The sequence below is a fragment of the Triticum aestivum genome, chromosome 5A (genome assembly GCF_018294505.1).
Source record: "Triticum aestivum cultivar Chinese Spring chromosome 5A, IWGSC CS RefSeq v2.1, whole genome shotgun sequence".
Lineage (NCBI taxonomy): Eukaryota > Viridiplantae > Streptophyta > Magnoliopsida > Poales > Poaceae > Triticum > Triticum aestivum.
Genome location: NC_057806.1, coordinates 153,079,920 through 153,096,925, shown reverse-complemented (window position 1 = coordinate 153,096,925; position 17,006 = coordinate 153,079,920).

Genomic DNA, 17,006 nt, shown 5'->3' with positions numbered 1-17,006 from the left:
GCACTACTTGGACGCGAAGCTTTTTCTCGCTTTAATGCAATATCGCATTACGCTTCCCTCATGCTCAAGATGCCCGGTCCACGTGGCATCATTACAGTGAATGGGAATATTGAGCGATCTTTGCGCACCGAAGAGAGTGCGACTGCCTTGGCAGCAGCACACTAAAAACGGCCTCACCAACTAAAGCATTTGATAGGTCGTCAAGACCACGGACACGGTTAGACGAGTCCGGTGCAGCTATATGTAATTCATACAGGATTGATGGCCACACCCCTATTACAAATACAAGGGGCTCAACGCGTGCAGACAAGTGGCAATTCTTACTCATCTTGAATTATACATGGTTTCTTTAAAACTACCTTTTTGCATGACAACTTTTCACCTAAGTTCCTCTCTTTTACAGATGACCATCGTGCTACACCCGTCCAGGATACGACACAACGGAGACACAGGCGCAGACGTGCAGCAGGGACCCATTCCAAGGATTCTTTCTAGATTAAGACCCTGCGTAAACCTTTTTTACTGTCTCTTGTTGATACACATCCCTCGGATTCTCAGTACAATTGAGAAGGATGCTGATGTCTTGGCATGTGGCCACGTTAGAATAATGCACGTACCTGGACACAAGGGGCTTCTCACAAAGGGCACTATTTAGGCCCGGTTTATACCATAAAGACCGATACCTTAGGGAGTGTTCGGCGTCGCGAGTTTGGCCTTATATGCATCAGCTCCGTATCATGTCTTTGGTCAAATGTTGGGTTTGCCCGGCTCCTGTGTTTTGGTGCCTTACGTTCCGCTCTATCAGCTAAGGCAGCACCAGGAGAACTACTGCGACGCCCTGGTTCATCCGGACGAGCACCTCAGTAGAGAATGGCGAAAACTGACTGTCATGATATAGTGCGAGACTGGTCAACCACTCGATGACCTATCGGAATGTTAGAATTCCTCCGCTTTAATGAAGGGCCATTTCCCGGCCAGGCATATACTCACCCCGAGTTCGGGAGAGTGCGGAGCCACCAGGGGCTATATAGTAGCCCCACCATCAAACTCCTATGGCTAAGTGAAAGTGTTAAAGCATTATAGTCCGGTTGCCTCGTTCGCTGTGCTATCACCTCCTTAATAGGACCAAGACATTGGGTTAAGTGTGAACACGCATCTTCTGCGAGCACCTCCGCATTATATGCGTGGGGGTTGAAGCCAACGACTGCAATCTTTTAGGTTATATACATATATACATAAACGACCGCACAGGAGGCATCATATTACTTTCAGGCAAAAGTATAAATACAACCTTAATACATATCATAACAACATTGTGTTTACAATGGGAATACATGTCACTCAAACATAATATTCTTCGAGCACTGGGCCTCTATCAAATGAGCACCCTCAAGAACTTCTTCAAAATAGTGCTCGGCAGCCACTCGGCCTATGGCCGAACCCTGCGCCGCAACAGTGGTAGCATCCATCTCCGCCCAGTATGCTTTGACACGGGCAAAGGCCATCCGCGAGCCTTCTATACACTCTGACCTCTTCATCGCATTGATGTGCGGCACCACACCAAGGAACTGCTGCACTAAGCTGAAATAGATGTTCGGCTTCGGCTTCTCCGGCCACAGATGATCTACGACGGACCTCATGGCAAGTCCGGACAATCTAGTAAGTTCGGCCCATTCGGCTAGCTGATCAGTCAAGGGAAGCGGACGCTCTGGAACGTTAAATTGCGACCAGAATAGCTTGTTCACTTCACGATCTGTCTGATCTCGGAAGTATTCGACCGCATCGACAGCGCTCGCTGCCAAGTCCATATATGCGTCTGCCGAACTCCATAGTCGATCCAGAGGGGCATACCATGGATCTCTGAACTTCGTCTGCACCAGAAAGGGCTTCGTAGCCGCAATATCCCCGGCTTCACGCAGCTCCTTCTTCTTCGCCCTCATAGCAGAGCGGGTGTCTTTAGTCGTCATCGTGGCCTTTTCAAGGTCCGCTGCCTTCACTCGGTTCTCTTCTTCAAGGAACTGCCAACGGTCGGCAGTGTATTTTAATTTTACAGCCATCTTGGCCATCTTCTCTTTGCTTTCACAGTGCGCGGCCTTCTCGGCTCTTAACTCTTCGGCCGCCTTCAAAGCAGCTGAAAGTGCAACTATCCCTAGGTGGTTTTGGTAATTCATAACAACATATAGCTCATTGAGCTAATGCTATTCCAAGATGATTATTTTAGGAAAGCTCAATGATTGGCATGGCATGGATGTGAAAGTGGAACCCTCAAAATGCTAAGGACAAAGGATTGGCTCAAGCTCAAAAGCTCAAGACTCTTCATTTTATATTTTAGTGATCCAAGATCACATTGAGTCTTTAGGAAAAGCCAATACTATTAAGGAGGGATGAGGTGTTGCTTAATGAGACTCTTGCTTCATGTGCTTAGTGATATGCTCCAAAACCCTCAACTACTTTCCCATATCCACATATGACCTAAACCCTAAGCCAAACTCGGTCCCACCGATTCTTCCTATCTGGCGCCACCGAGTTTCACTTGTCATAAGCCACTGCCAAACCCTAGCAATTCGGTTCTACCGATAAGGATCTCGGTCTCACCGAGATGGGGTTGCAAACTCTATGTTTCCCTTTCGTAACTTTTCGGTCTCATCGAAAGAGCGAATCGGTCCCACCGAGATTGCAATGTAAACTCAGTGTTTCCCCTTTGTAACTTTTTGGTCTCACCGAGTTCCACTCAGTCTCACCGAAAGAGCAAATCGGTCCCACCGAGTTTGCCTGACCAACTCTCTGGTCAGCTAATTACCAAATTCGGTCTCACCGAGTTTGTGTAATCGGTCTCGCCGAGATTACGTTATGCCCAAACCCTAACCATATCGGTCCTACCGAGTTGCATATCAGTCCCACCGAAAATCACTAACGGTCACTAGGTTTACATTTTCGGTCCGACCGAGTTCATTGATTCGGTCCCACCGAGATTGGAAAACTGTGTAACGGTTGGATTTTGTGTGGAGGCTATATATACCCCTCCACCTCCTCCTCATTCGATGAGAGAGCCATCAGAACACACACACCATTCCAACTCATATGTTCTGAGAGAGAACCACCTACTCATGTGTTGAGACCAAGATATTCCATTCCTACCATATGAATCTTGATCTCTAGCCTTCCCAAGTTTCTTTCCACTCAAACCTTCTTTTCACCAAATCCAAATCCTATGAGAGAGAGTTGAGTGTTGGGGAGACTATCATTTGAAGCACAAGAGCAAGGAGTTCATTACCTACACACCATTTGTTACTTCTGAGAGTGGTGTCTCCTAGATTGGCTAGGTGTCACTTGGGAGCCTCCGACAAGATTGCGGAGTTGAACCAAGGAGTTTGTAAGGGCAAGGAGATCGCCTACTTCGTGAAGATCTACCGCTAGTGAGGTAAGTCCTGTGTGGGCGATGGCCATGGTGGGATAGACAAGGTTGCTTCTTCGTGGACCCTTCGTGGGTGGTTGCTTCTTCGTGGACCCTTCGTGGGTGGAGCCCTCCGTGGACTCGCGCAACCATTACCCTTTGTGGGTGGAGCCCTCCATGGACTCGCGCAACCGTTACCCTTCGTGGGTTGAAGTCTCCATCAACGTGGATGTAGGATAGCACCACCTATCCGAACCACGGGAAAAACATCCGTGTCTCCAATTGCGTTTGAATTCTCCAAACCCTTCCCTTTACATTCTTGCAAGTTGCATGCTTTACTTTCTGCTGCCAATATACTCTTTGCATGCTTGCTTGAATTGTGTGATGATTGCTTGACTTGTCCTACAATAGCTAAAATCTGCCAAGAACTAAAATTGGGAAAAGGTTAAGTTCTTATTTGGTCAAGTAGTCTAATCACCCCCCCTCTAGACATACTTTAGATCCTACAAGTGGTATCAGAGCTTTGGTCTCCATTTGCTTGATCTCCATAGCTTTTCGTGGTCATAGCCTTGGTTTCACAACCTAGGAGAGTATGGCGTCTAGCGAGGGAAATTATCACCGTAGAGGTCCTTACTTTGATGGTACTAATTTTGCTAGTTGGAAGCATAAAATGAAAATGCATATTCTTGGACATAACCCCGCCATTTGGGCTATTGTGTGTGTTGGTTTGCAAGGTGACTTCTTTGATGGGAGAGAACCAAACCGTGAAGCTACCGCGGATGAGTTGAAGATGTTGCAATACAATGCTCAAGCTTGTGATATTCTCTTCAACGGATTGTGCCCCGAAGAATTCAACAAAATCAGCCGTCTTGAGAATGCAAAGGAAATTTGGGACACTTTGATTGATATGCATGAAGGTACCGACTCCGTCAAGGAATCCAAGTTGGATGTGCTTCAAAGCCAACTTGACAAGTTCAAGATGAAGGATGGTGAAGGTGTCGCTGAAATGTACTCTAGGCTTGCTCTCATCACAAATGAGATTGCCGGCTTAGGAAGTGAAGAGATGACCGATAGATTCATCATCAAGAAGATTCTAAGAGCCTTGGATGGAAAATATGATACCGTGTGCACATTGATCCAAATGATGCCCAATTACAAAGATCTCAAGCCAACGGAGGTGATTGGAAGAATTGTTGCTCATGAGATGTCACTTAAGGATAAAGAGGAACTTCACAACAAATCAAGTGGTGCCTATAAAGCCTCATGTGAAGCCCCTACATCATCAAGTGAGAAACAAGACTTCAATGAAGAATTGAGCTTAATGGTGAAGAACTTCAACAAGTTCTACAAGAGTAGAAGCAAAAATAGAAGCTTCAAGTCAAGGTCCTACAATGACAAAAGATCTTCTAGTCGAGAGCGAAACTGCTACAATTGTGGAAGACCCGGACACTATTCCAATGAGTGTACGGCTCCCTACAAGAGAAGAGAAGATTCTCCAAGAAGAAGAAGCAAAGAATCACCACCAAGAGAGAGAAGGAGTAGAGATGATCGTTATGAACGAAGATACTCACGGAGAAGCAAGGATTCGGAAAGGAAGGAAAAATCATCAAGGATCTACACAAGAAGAAGACATCAAGCTCATATTGGTGAATGGGTATCCGGCTCCGACTCCGACAGCCACTCCGAGAGAAGTTATCACTCCGACTCCGAAGATACTCAAGATGAAGGTGTTGTCGGTCTAGCACTTGTGTCAACCAACTCCTACGACATATTTGACTCACCAAATGAAGGAATTGGAAGATGCTTCATGGCCAATAACAATGATCATGTTAAATCCAATATTGTTGCTTCTAGTAGTTCTATTGATTCCACTAATGATTCTCTTATCCAAGTTACACTTGAGCAAGAAAATAGTTTATTGAAGGGAATTATAGAGAAAGGAATGTACAAAAGCCTTGCCGGGAGTAAGCAATTCAAGGAAATTGTGCGCAAGCAAGGAATGCACCGGAAGAATCAAGGTGTTGGTTTTGAACGAAAGTTCAATGCCAATGGAGTTGAGTGGGAAGAAGATCAATACCCCAAGACAAAGTTTGTCCCTCAACAAGAGAAGTATGATGCTTCTTTCAAGGGGACACAAGCTCAAGATGACCTTCCACCACAAGACTACGAGCAAAAAGGCAAGGACAAGCTTCAAGAGGAAATTGATGCATTTGAAGAAGCTCCTAAGACCTTAGTCAAGTGGATTCCCAAGACTACTTCAAGTTCCACTTCATCAAGTACGACTACAACTCCAAGGATTCCCATCAAGATGATGTGGATCCAAAAGAAGAAGAACTAGAGAGTTCTTGAGGCTGACTCCGCCAACATACTTCACTCTTATCATTTTGGCAAGAACAAGTGCAATCAACTTCCACATCTTGCACTAGTTCAAGGAGTCACAAACCCTCTTGTTGGTAAGACAAGGGACAAGGTAACCTAAAAGTTTTCATGGACATCATCTTTTGTGTGCATCACTCTATGTCTATGGATATCCTTGTTTGTTCCTTGTGGTACTAACCCATGTAGGTATTGAAAGTGCAATTCACTCAAATGGATAGCTCCAAGAAATCAACATCAACATTGAGCATCCACATCTTCAATATGTACATGAAGTCATCATCGACAAAACCCAAGGTTAGTTCATCCCTCTTAGGGGGGATATCACATCTAGGGGGAGCTTTACTCTAAGACTTGAGCTAAAGCAACTCTAAAGATGTGAACACAACAATGCTTTATGTAAAAGTGGTAACCCCACTTGAGCTTAAACGATGAGTATGACCTATGATCAAGTGTTCTCACTTGGCTCCTAAGTCAATATACTCATATATAGATGACCTAGTCATCGCAAATTGCTTGATAGATGCTAGAATTGGTTGTGCATGCCTTGTCACATATTTCATTTGCCATCTTATTGTGTGAGCATGCTGGTTGCATATTTTACTCATTCGAGGACATCCACTTGTTGTTTTGATTGTTTGGTTTTATCTTCTTTTGCCAAGTGGATGGACAAGAATGCCTAAGAACCTCCTCTAGCTATCTATGCTTTTCTCGTCTCAAACTCTATTCATGCTGCATCACAAAATTTGATCAAGTCAGATTCGAACCACTCTGTGTGAGGAGCGCTCGGAGTCCCCGATTCGTCATAGACTTAAACTTCCAAAACATCTTTATGATTCTCGGTCTGACCGATACTCCACTTCGGTCCTAACGAGATCATTAAGTTGATCTAGGTTTTCGATCTCGGTGCAACCGATTTGAACCTTTCGGTCACACCGAGTTTCAGTAACTGCACGCAGTTATGAATCTCGGTGCCACCGAGTCGTTCCACTCGGTCACACCGACACGGTTGGGCTATATATAGTCACGGGAAAAATTTGGAAATTTCTCCGAACCCCTTCGCCCGCGCGATAGCCTGCTCTGCCCTCGTGGTCTCCGGATCGTCTTCTCGCCGCCAGCCACCTCCAGTCTCTGGTCTCCGTCGCTGTCAACGGGAATTCTGCCCCGCCGTTGCCGCCGTAGCAAGTCCCCGCCGAACTAGGGTATGGACTTGATCTTTGTGCTATTCCTCAATCTGATTCCTAGCACATTGTGATCATATTGATTCTTGCCACGATTGAAACACTCCTATCCAGTCAAAACGCTCATAGATTAGGTTTGATTCGAAAATTCTAGGTTTAGGTCTCCGCCGAAACCATCTCGGACCCACCGAGTTGAAAAAATCGGTCCCACCAATTTGGCTTATGCCATTGCACAAGTGAGACTCGGTCTGACCGAGAATTACTTATCGGTGTGACTGATTTTGGAACTCAGTGAAACCCTAGCAGTCTCGGTGCCACCGAACTGTGACTCGGTCCAACCGAGTTCACCAGTTCAGGTGCCAAAACTGCTTCGGTATCACCGAGTTTAAAAATCGGTAGATTCGAGATGATTTCAGTGGGAAACTAAAACTAAGTTTTTGGATCATTCTTTTGCAAAAATCTCTGCATTTTATGATGTCATCCTTTCTACCTCATCTATAATCTGTTCACAGGGTCAGCAGTCAGAGCTTACAGCATGTCAGACCAAAGTGATAGCCAGAATGTGTCAGAACAGCAAGTGGTGATGAGTGAGGGAACTAGTCCCTCCAGCTCTTCTGATGAAGGCAGCAGGAGCACTCCAAGCAACTTGCCAAAGGCTGCCACGAGACAGAGGAAGAAGAGGACTTCAGATTCCGATGATGAAGACTATGTGGCAGAGGAAGAGGCCACTTCCAAGAGAGTTGAGCCAGCTCAAGGCACTAAGCCAGGCCTGAAAATAAAAAGGCCAGCAGGCAGGCAACCAATGTTAAAGGCCAGAATGTCAACTGAGAAGCCCATAGAGCCAGTTGTAGCTGAGAGCAAGAAAAGAAAGGAAAGGGTGAAGAAGACTATGGCTAGAGTACTTGGCAAAGCTTCCATCATGGAAGAGGAAGAAGAAGAAGAGGTAGCTGCACCAGCACCCAAGGCACCCAAGCTGATGGGTGATGCCATAAGGTCAGGGGCTACTGCATCTAAGCCCAAAGCTGCCTCCAAGCCAAAAGAGCATTCCTGCAGCTGAGAAGAACAAGGCCCCAGTGCCTGAAGCTGTGGCTGAAGAAGAGGAAGAGAATGTCCTAAGGAAGCTAAAGCCCAAGATCCCAGACCACAACGATGCTCATCCTGTGGCTGAGGACATGAAGCTCAGGAGAGATTTAGGGCTGAGGAAGTGGAGAGAAGCAGACCCATATGCTTCAAGGAGAAGGACTGCCGTGGACTACAGGTTTCACACCAAGGAGCGGCAGAATTTTTATGAAACAGTGCTGCTAGATAAGAAGCCCATTGTCTGTGATATGCGATGGGTTGATTGGACATACATCAAGGACAATGAGGTGCACTATCCTGGAGTACAAGACAACTTCATAGCTTGTGGAGTAGCTGACTTTGTTGGGCAGAAGCTCACAAAGTGGAACGAGGAACTCATCATGCAATTCTACTCCACAGCTCACTTTTATCCAGATGGGAGGATCACATGGATATCTGAGGGTACAAGGTACCAATCCACTGTTGAGGAATGGGAAAAGTTAATTAATGCCCCAGAGGAGCAAGAAGATGACTTGGATATCTATGCCAAGAAGAAAATGGACCACAACTCAATGTCAAATATGTACAAGGAGATCCCAAATGAAGCACTTGATACCTTCAAGTTTGGCTCAGTACATTACCTTCTGTCAGGACTCCCGACGATCAATTGGATACTAAGGCACACCTTACTGCCCAAGTCTGGAGATCACAAGATGATCAGAGGCCATGCTATCAACTTGCTACATGTGTTTGATGAGCCCCAGAAGTTCAAGGTGATGAGCCTCATACTGGAAACAATCAAGAGGACTGCAGCAGACCAGAAGAGGAGCTGCGGATATGCCCCTCAGATTTAGGAGCTCATCAACTCCAAGATGGGCACGGGCATATATTTATTGGACAAGGAACATTTGCCCATCCGTCCAGAATTTGAGAACAATGAAGTTGTGATGACTGAGAATGAGCCATCGTCTTCACAAGCTTACGCAAAGAAGGAGAAGGCGAGGAAGGAGAAAGCTGCCAAGATGCCAACTCAAGAGGTGGCATCTGAGTATTTCTTGAAGACCAAACAAGAGCAGCTTGGTTACTTGATTGCATCCACACTGAGGATTGAGCAAAGTCTGGCCACCCTCACTCAAAATCAGTAGAGCCTAGAGAGAATCATGGAACAGAAGTTCTTTGACTTGGATGTCAAAGTAACGGAAGTTCAGTCTGCAGTGGAGCAGCTCCAGGAGGACAAGCAGGAGAGGAGAGGCAGGACTACTACTCATGCCTTTGCCAGAGTGCCAAGAGGTACGAGGTCGTCTGCCGTGCCAGTTGCTGACACAAGAGCCACCACCTCAGCACCAGCCACAGCCTCAGTTCCACCAGCTCCAGCATCTACTTCAGCTCCAACTCCAGTGTCTACTTCAGCATCTACCGAAGCCTTCGTCCTTGGAGTGATCCGGACTCCACCACCACCTGAAGATCAAGCCTGAGCGTCGACCTAGTGCTATGCATTTTCTAGGAACTTTTTGGTAACTTGTTGCCAAAGGGGGAGAAGATGTATAGATCATAGGCTTCGAGAGAGAGAGTGTTGCTTTTCTCTCTTGCTTTATTTGGTGGTTTTTCAAACTTGTTTGCTTTTGACTGCTTGAGATACTACGTCATTATTTGTGAGACATTGATGATCATGTGTTTGATCATAAGCTACACTTAATGCTTGCTTAATGCTATTATCTTATCTATCTTATGTGATCATTCATTATTCTTGGTGATGAGTGCATGTATTTCATTCTTATCATTTTAAGCGCTCCACCAAGATGTATGTGACATGGAAGAGTAACCCATGACTCTAACTCCTTGTGCATTTGCAGTCCAAAGCAAATTTTTAAATATGCACAAATTTAGGGGGAGCTCTTACTTATCACATACTTCTCAAAGCGACGATATAGTTCATGCTTACTATCATTTGTTGAAGCTTTGATCTATATGTTGTCATCAATTATCAAAAAGGGGGAGATTAAAAGTGCAACTATCCCTAGGTGGTTTTGGTAATTCATAACAACATATAGCTCATTGAGCTAATGCTATTCCAAGATGATTATTTCAGGAAAGCTATATGATTGGCATGGCATGGATGTGAAAGTGGAACCCTCAAAATGCTAAGGACAAAGGATTGGCTCAAGCTCAAAAGCTCAAGACTCTTCATTTTATATTTTAGTGATCCAAGATCACATTGAGTCTTTAGGAAAAGCCAATACTATTAAGGAGGGATGAGGTGTTGCTTAATGAGCCTCTTGCTTCATGTGCTTAGTGATATGCTCCAAAACCCTCAACTACTTTCCCATATCCACATATGACCTAAACCCTAAGCCAAACTCGGTCCCACCGATTCTTCCTATCCGGCGCCACCGAGTTTCACTTGTCATAAGCCACTGCCAAACCCTAGCAATTCGGTTCTACCGATAAGGATCTCGGTCTCACCGAGATGGGGTTGCAAACTCTCTGTTTCCCTTTCGTAACTTTTCGGTCTCACCGAAAGAGCGAATCGGTCCCACCGAGATTGCAATGTAAACTCAGTGTTTCCCCTTTGTAACTTTTCGGTCTCACCGAGTTCCACTCGGTCTCACCGAAAGAGAAAATCGGTCCCACCGAGTTTGCCTGACCAACTCTCTGGTTAGCTAATTACCAAATTCGGTCTCACCGAGTTTCTGTAATCGGTCTCACCGAGATTACGTTATGCCCAAACCCTAACCATATCGGTCATAACGAGTTGCATGTCAGTCCCACCGAAAATCACTAACGTTCACTAGGTTTACATTTTCGGTCCAACCGAGTTTATTGATTCGGTCCCACCGAGATTGGAAAACTGTGTAACGGTTGGATTTTGTGTGGAGGCTATATATACCCCTCCACCTCCTCCTCATTCGATGAGAGAGCCATCAGAACACACACACACCATTCCAACTCATATGTTCTGAGAGAGAACCACCTACTCATGTGTTGAGACCAAGATATTCCATTCCTACCATATGAATCTTGATCTCTAGCCTTCCCAAGTTGCTTTCCACTCAAACCTTCTTTTCACCAAATCCAAATCCTATGAGAGAGAGTTGAGTGTTGGGGAGACTATCATTTGAAGCACAAGAGCAAGGAGTTCATTACCTACACACCATTTGTTACTTCTTGGAAAGTGGTGTCTCCTAGATTGGCTAGGTGTCACTTGGGAGCCTCCAACAAGATTGTGGAGTTGAACCAAGGAGTTTGTAAGGGCAAGGAGATCGCCTACTTCGTGAAGATCTACCACTAGTGAGGCAAGTCCTGTGTGGGCGATGGCCATGGTAGGATAGACAAGGTTGCTTCTTCGTGGACCCTTCGTGGGTGGTTCCTTCTTCGTGGACCCTTCGTGGGTGGAGCCCTCCGTGGACTCGCGCAACCATTACGCTTTGTGGGTGGAGCCCTCCGTGGACTCGCGCAACCGTTACCCTTCGTGGGTTGAAGTCTCCATCAACATGGATGTAGGATAGCACCACCTATCCGAACCACGGGAAAAAATCCGTGTCTCCAATTGCGTTTGAATTCTCCAAACCCTTCCCTTTACATTCTTGCAAGTTGCATGCTTTACTTTCCGCTGCCAATATACTCTTTGCATGCTTGCTTGAATTGTGTGATGATTGCTTGACTTGTCCTACAATAGCTAAAATCTGCCAAGAACTAAAATTGGGAAAAGGTTAAGTTTTTATTTGGTCAAGTAGTCTAATCACCCCCCCTCTAGACATACTTTCAATCCTACAGCAGCCGCATTGCTAATTCTTGCTTGTTCCTTGGCTCGGGCAAGTTCCGCCGGAAGGATCTCCACGGTGGCAGCTCCGTCTGCAGTCACAACATATTAAAGACACTGGCATCATGATGCTCTTACTATGTTACATTCACCAGAAAACATTACTTACCCGGTGACTCGTCAAGCCGCTTGTTAACAAGCTCGATGTCGGCGTCTGCCGCATCCAGTTGCCGCTTTAGTTCGGCAAACTCATTAGTCCGGCTAGCCACCATAGCTTCCACAACCTGCACATAAAGGCAGTCAGGTTATTACCTGGGACTATGATCCTCTGTTCGCCGCGGTTCTCGACGACAACCAGAGTCTTAGGGGCTACTATCTACATAGGGCACATCTAAACATGTGCGGTACTATCAAAAAGTATATCATTTCACGTACCTCAAAGCCCGTCAGTAGACTCATAAAGGCTTCATGTAATCCGCTTTTGGCGGATGAAATTCTTTCCATCACCGTACCCATCAGCGTATGGTGTCCTTCTGAGATGGCCGCCTGCTCCAACAGCCTCCTCAGTATGTCCGACCGCATACCAGACGGTGGCGGACTCTTTTGTTTGCTCTCTTCAAGAGCCAGACGCTAGGGACTTCGGGTGACTATAGGATTATCTTCTGGCCTCACCGTATCCGGAGAGGCCCTCCGTGACAACACTTCGAGGTCGCCCGCTTCGTGAGCGGGGAAGTCCGAGGGAGGCGTTTCGCTCTCCATCATCTCCGGAAGAAGATCCCCCAAAGATGAGCTCAGCTGAGAAGGGCTAAGATCCGAAATGCAAGATATATGCTTCGGTTATTTTCCCCAGAGGAAAGGTAGTATATCTTCACTATTAGAAGTATTTTTGATCACTTACGGCTCGTTAGAGGGCTGATCCCTGCACGGACTTTGTGTGGCAAGAGCATGCCCCGAGGCAGGAACCTCTGTTGCCGACTTCTTCTCCCCTTTGGAAGCTTCGGTTTCTGGATCCTCAGAGGTAGTCCTTTTCCTCCCCCGTAGCGAGAGAAGGTCAGAGTCTTCTCCTTGGTTATCCTCCCTTATGGAGGCGCTCATTCCCTCGGTTGGAACTGGCAGCGATGGGGGCCTGCTTTCGCCCGCATTATTCCCCCCTTTATCTTCCTTCGAGGGCTCTGGGCAAGGTGCGAGCTCGAGCATCTTTTCCAGTACCGGATTTTCCAAACCCTCAGGCAGGGGGGCCGAACACCGAATCATCTTCGCCATTGTTAGCCAGTCCTGCTCAAAGGGAGATTTCTCAGAAATGACGTCATGGTAAATAAAAGACATTGTGTTCAGCTAGAGGATTACTTACTTGGTCGGCGGCGCGGTTGCTACTCAGGCCCACGTCCTCGGTAGTATCCGGACACTCTGTTTGAGGTCCGAAGAATGACTTATACATCTCCTCGTGCATTAGGCCGAGGAAACTTTGAATAGCGCGCGATCCTTCTGGGTTGAAATCCCACAAGCAAAGGGGCCGGTGTTTGCAAGGCTGGACTCGATGAACCAGCATGACTTGCATTACCATAACCAAATTAAAATATCCCTTGAAGAGATCTTGAATGCGGCTTTGCAGTATAGGCACATCCTTGGCTAGAACCCAGCTCAGCCCTCTGCTAATCCATGACATCAATTGTGGTGGGGGGCCCGGGCAGAAAGCGGGGGCAGCCGCCCACTTGGCACTTTTGGGAGTTGTGATGTAAAACCACTCCTGTTGCCATAATCCGGACACCTCTGGAAAGGAACCTTTTGGCCACGGAGCTCCTGCAATCTTGCTTATTAATGCGCCTCCGCACGCTGCGTACTGTCCCTCGATTGTCTTCGGCTTCACATCAAAGTTCTTGAGCCACAGGCCAAAGTGAGGGGTAATGCAGAGGAAGGCCTCACACACGAAATGTTGAGATGTGGAGAAAGGAGTCCGGGACTAGATCGCGGAAGTCTAGCCCGTAAAAGAACATCAAACCCCTTACGAAGGGATCCAGAGCGAGGCCTAGACCTCGGAGGAAGTGGGAGATGAACACGACGTCTTTGTTGGGTTCAGGAGTAGGGACGACCTGCCCTCGGGCAGGCAGCCGATGCAAAACCTCAGCGGTCAGGTATCTGGCCTCCCTCAACTTCTTGATATCTTCTTCCGTAACGGAGGAGGGCATCCATCGGCCTTGAAGGCTAGATCCGAACATGATTGAAGGTTCGGAGCACCTGACCTGGGCTTTGGGTGCTAGAACTCGAGGCGGGGGAAGGATTCGATTGAGCACAGGAGGGAAAAAAGTAGAAGCCTTGGCCCTTAATAAAGAGAGTGAATATTGTCGGCGTTCTGGGAATGGGGGTCCCCACACTTGCCTGCCTGCGGCCTGCGGCGTGGCTCACGTGGGGGCCCAGCGCGGCCCATCTTCATCATCCCAAGCTCAAGACCCTCACGAGGGGCCAAGCCTCGTGGGGCGGATGATAGGAAGCTTCCTCGAGAGCGGCCTCATCAGGCAGGCTCGCGAGGACGCGGAGAGATCAATGCAAGGGTACCTCGCGAGGATCCCATGATGCAAGCCATGACGATCAAGGCCAGGCGGGCGCCGGCCTGCGCAGGGTCCTTGTTTCCCCTTTGGTGCAAAGGGGGCAAGCACAGGCCAAGGCATCAGGCAAAGGTTATCATTCCGGTGCAACGAGACCAAGACCAGCCGGACGGCCGGACGGAGGTCACCGTGGAGCCCAAGACGGCGTCATCACCAGTGCTTTTGGCAGCCGAAGATCACCTTTGGTCAGGATAACTTGTACTAGATGTTCCCCTTCAAAATGGCCAATTGTTGGCGCCCTTCCCGCTCAATTATTCGGGGAGAGGCCCAGGGCCTCTATAAATAGAGCTAGCCACCACAGAGTAGGGGGACGGCTGGAAATCTGGTAGAACCCTAACAGGGAGAGAGAGAGGCGACTGAACTCACCCTAGCAGTTCATTGCACCAGCTCAAGAACACCTCTCGCGAGGCTGTTCTTCCTTTGTACTTATCCTCATCTGCCTAGAGGCAATCCACCATACCACACACTGGAGTAGGATATTACACCACAATAGTGGCCCGAACCAGTATAAACCTCGTGTCTCTTGTGTTGTTCATCATTTTCATCTTAGTTCACACGAGAGGATCGGACGTAGATCGGTAGGGGAGAGATCTCCGAGCGCACCCCAGTGTTCAAACCTCAAGGGTCTGCCTGAACCTAGAATCCAACATTTGGCGCGCCAGGTAGGGGTGCGCCGGAATCTTTCTTCCGCTGTTCGCATGTGATCTTCCGTCGTGTCCATGGCTGACGCTCGTTGGGCTCGCGCCGAGCGCCGGGCTGCTCGCGCCACTCGCGTCGCCCAGACGGCGCCAGTCGGCGGCCCCCCTCGTTGTTCCCCGTCGCCCGCCACCAACGCCTCCACCGGCCCGGCGGTGAACGGGCAGCAGGCCTCGTCCCAGCATCCTTCGGTGCAGCGGGATGGCCGCACCGCCACCCCGTCACTGACTCCAGCTGGCTCGTCATCCCACGCCCATCGCGCACCCATGGATGTGCACGCCTCACTGCTCTTGGCGCGGGAGCTCCTGCACTATCGCCCCGTCGACGACCTCTACGAGGACTGGCTTGCCCGCATCACCGAGCTCGTCAGTGCCGCACGGGGCTCACCCTTGCGGTCCCTCTCGTTGCTTCTCCCTCCGTCCTGTGCAGGGGGCAAGGATCAGGAGGTGCCTCCGCCGCCTCCTCCCAAAGAAGGTGCCTTGGCTCCAAGGCGTGCAGCCCCAGGGCGGGACCCTCCATGTCCGGCGCCTGCGTATCAGGAAGGGAGCTGCCAAGTGATCCCACGTCCCCAGGAAGGTGCTCGCGCTCTCCTAGCGCCGGCGCGCCAAGATCGCGCCCCAGCGCCTCCACGACGAGACCCCGCGCTTCTCCCAGTGGCGGCGCGTGGTGACCCGCAAGAACAAGTCCAGCACCAGCAAAGGGCGCCGGTGGCCACGGCGGGCTGCCTCGCCTTCACCCCTGAGCTGTGCGGCGTCACATGGCCAGGCAAGTTCAAGCCTGACCTCCCTCCCTGCTACGATGGCATAGCAGACCCCGCGTTGTTCCTGCAGCTCTACGAGCTGGGCATCGTAGCCGCCAACGGAGACGAAAAGGTCATGGTGAATTGGTTCCCCATGGCGCTCAAGGATGGCGCCCGCACCTGGCTCCTGAACCTGGCTCCCGGCACGATCTCCTCCTGGAGCGAGATGCGCACCCGCTTCATCGCCAACTTCCAGGGCACTCGCGACTGGCCCCTGGCCGTGAGCGACCTGCGCCGCATCAAGCAACAGCCAGGAGAAACCCTGCAGAAGTACATCCAGTGCTTCAACTACGCTCGCCTCAAGATCCCCAAGGTAACTGAAGAAGCTATCATCTCAGCCTTTTCCAACGGCGTGCGCGTTGTCAAGATGAAGGAAGAGCTAGCAATCCATGAAGACCTGTGCACATCCCTGGAGCTATTTAACTTGGTGACCAAGTGCGCCAGGGCTGAGGAAGGGCGTCTGTCCCTCCTCCAGCTCCCGGCAGCCGACCCGGAAGAAAAGAAGCTCAAGGCCAAAGACGTGAAGCGCAAGGGGGCTGTCGTGCTAGCAGCAGAACCGGACACCAAGCGAGGCAGGGATCAGCCTGAGTCATCCAAGGGCGGACGGTACTGCGTGTACCACGACCTCCACACCCACAACACCAACGAATGTCAAGAGCTCAGAGCCGTGCGAGATGGGCGAATCGGCTGGCGCCCAGAGCGCAACGATAGGGGCTATGGCCGAGGAGGACGAAGAGGTGGCGGACGATGGGAAGACCGTGGCCTTCGCCAGGGATGGCGTGACCGCCCTCACGAAGACCGCTGGCCGGACCAGCCTCATGAGGGCCACCGGCACGGCAACGCAGGCCTCCCTCCTCTGCCGCCTCCACCAAGGAGGAACGAAGACCAACACCAAGACGATGGGGCTGGGGGCTTCCAAGAGCCGCGTGCAATTGCTTGCATCTTGGGTGGCGTCCAGGCCCCAGCCTCATAGCGCATCTCCAAGCAGTTTGCTCGCGAGGTGAATGCAGTCCTTCCCAAGCTTGAGGCCACGCGCCCTCTCAGGTGGTCTTCGTGTGCGATCATGTTTAGTTCCACAGTCCAGCTCAAGTGTGCGGCAATGGCCGGAGTCCTCCTGATGCTTTGCTCCCCAGTCATT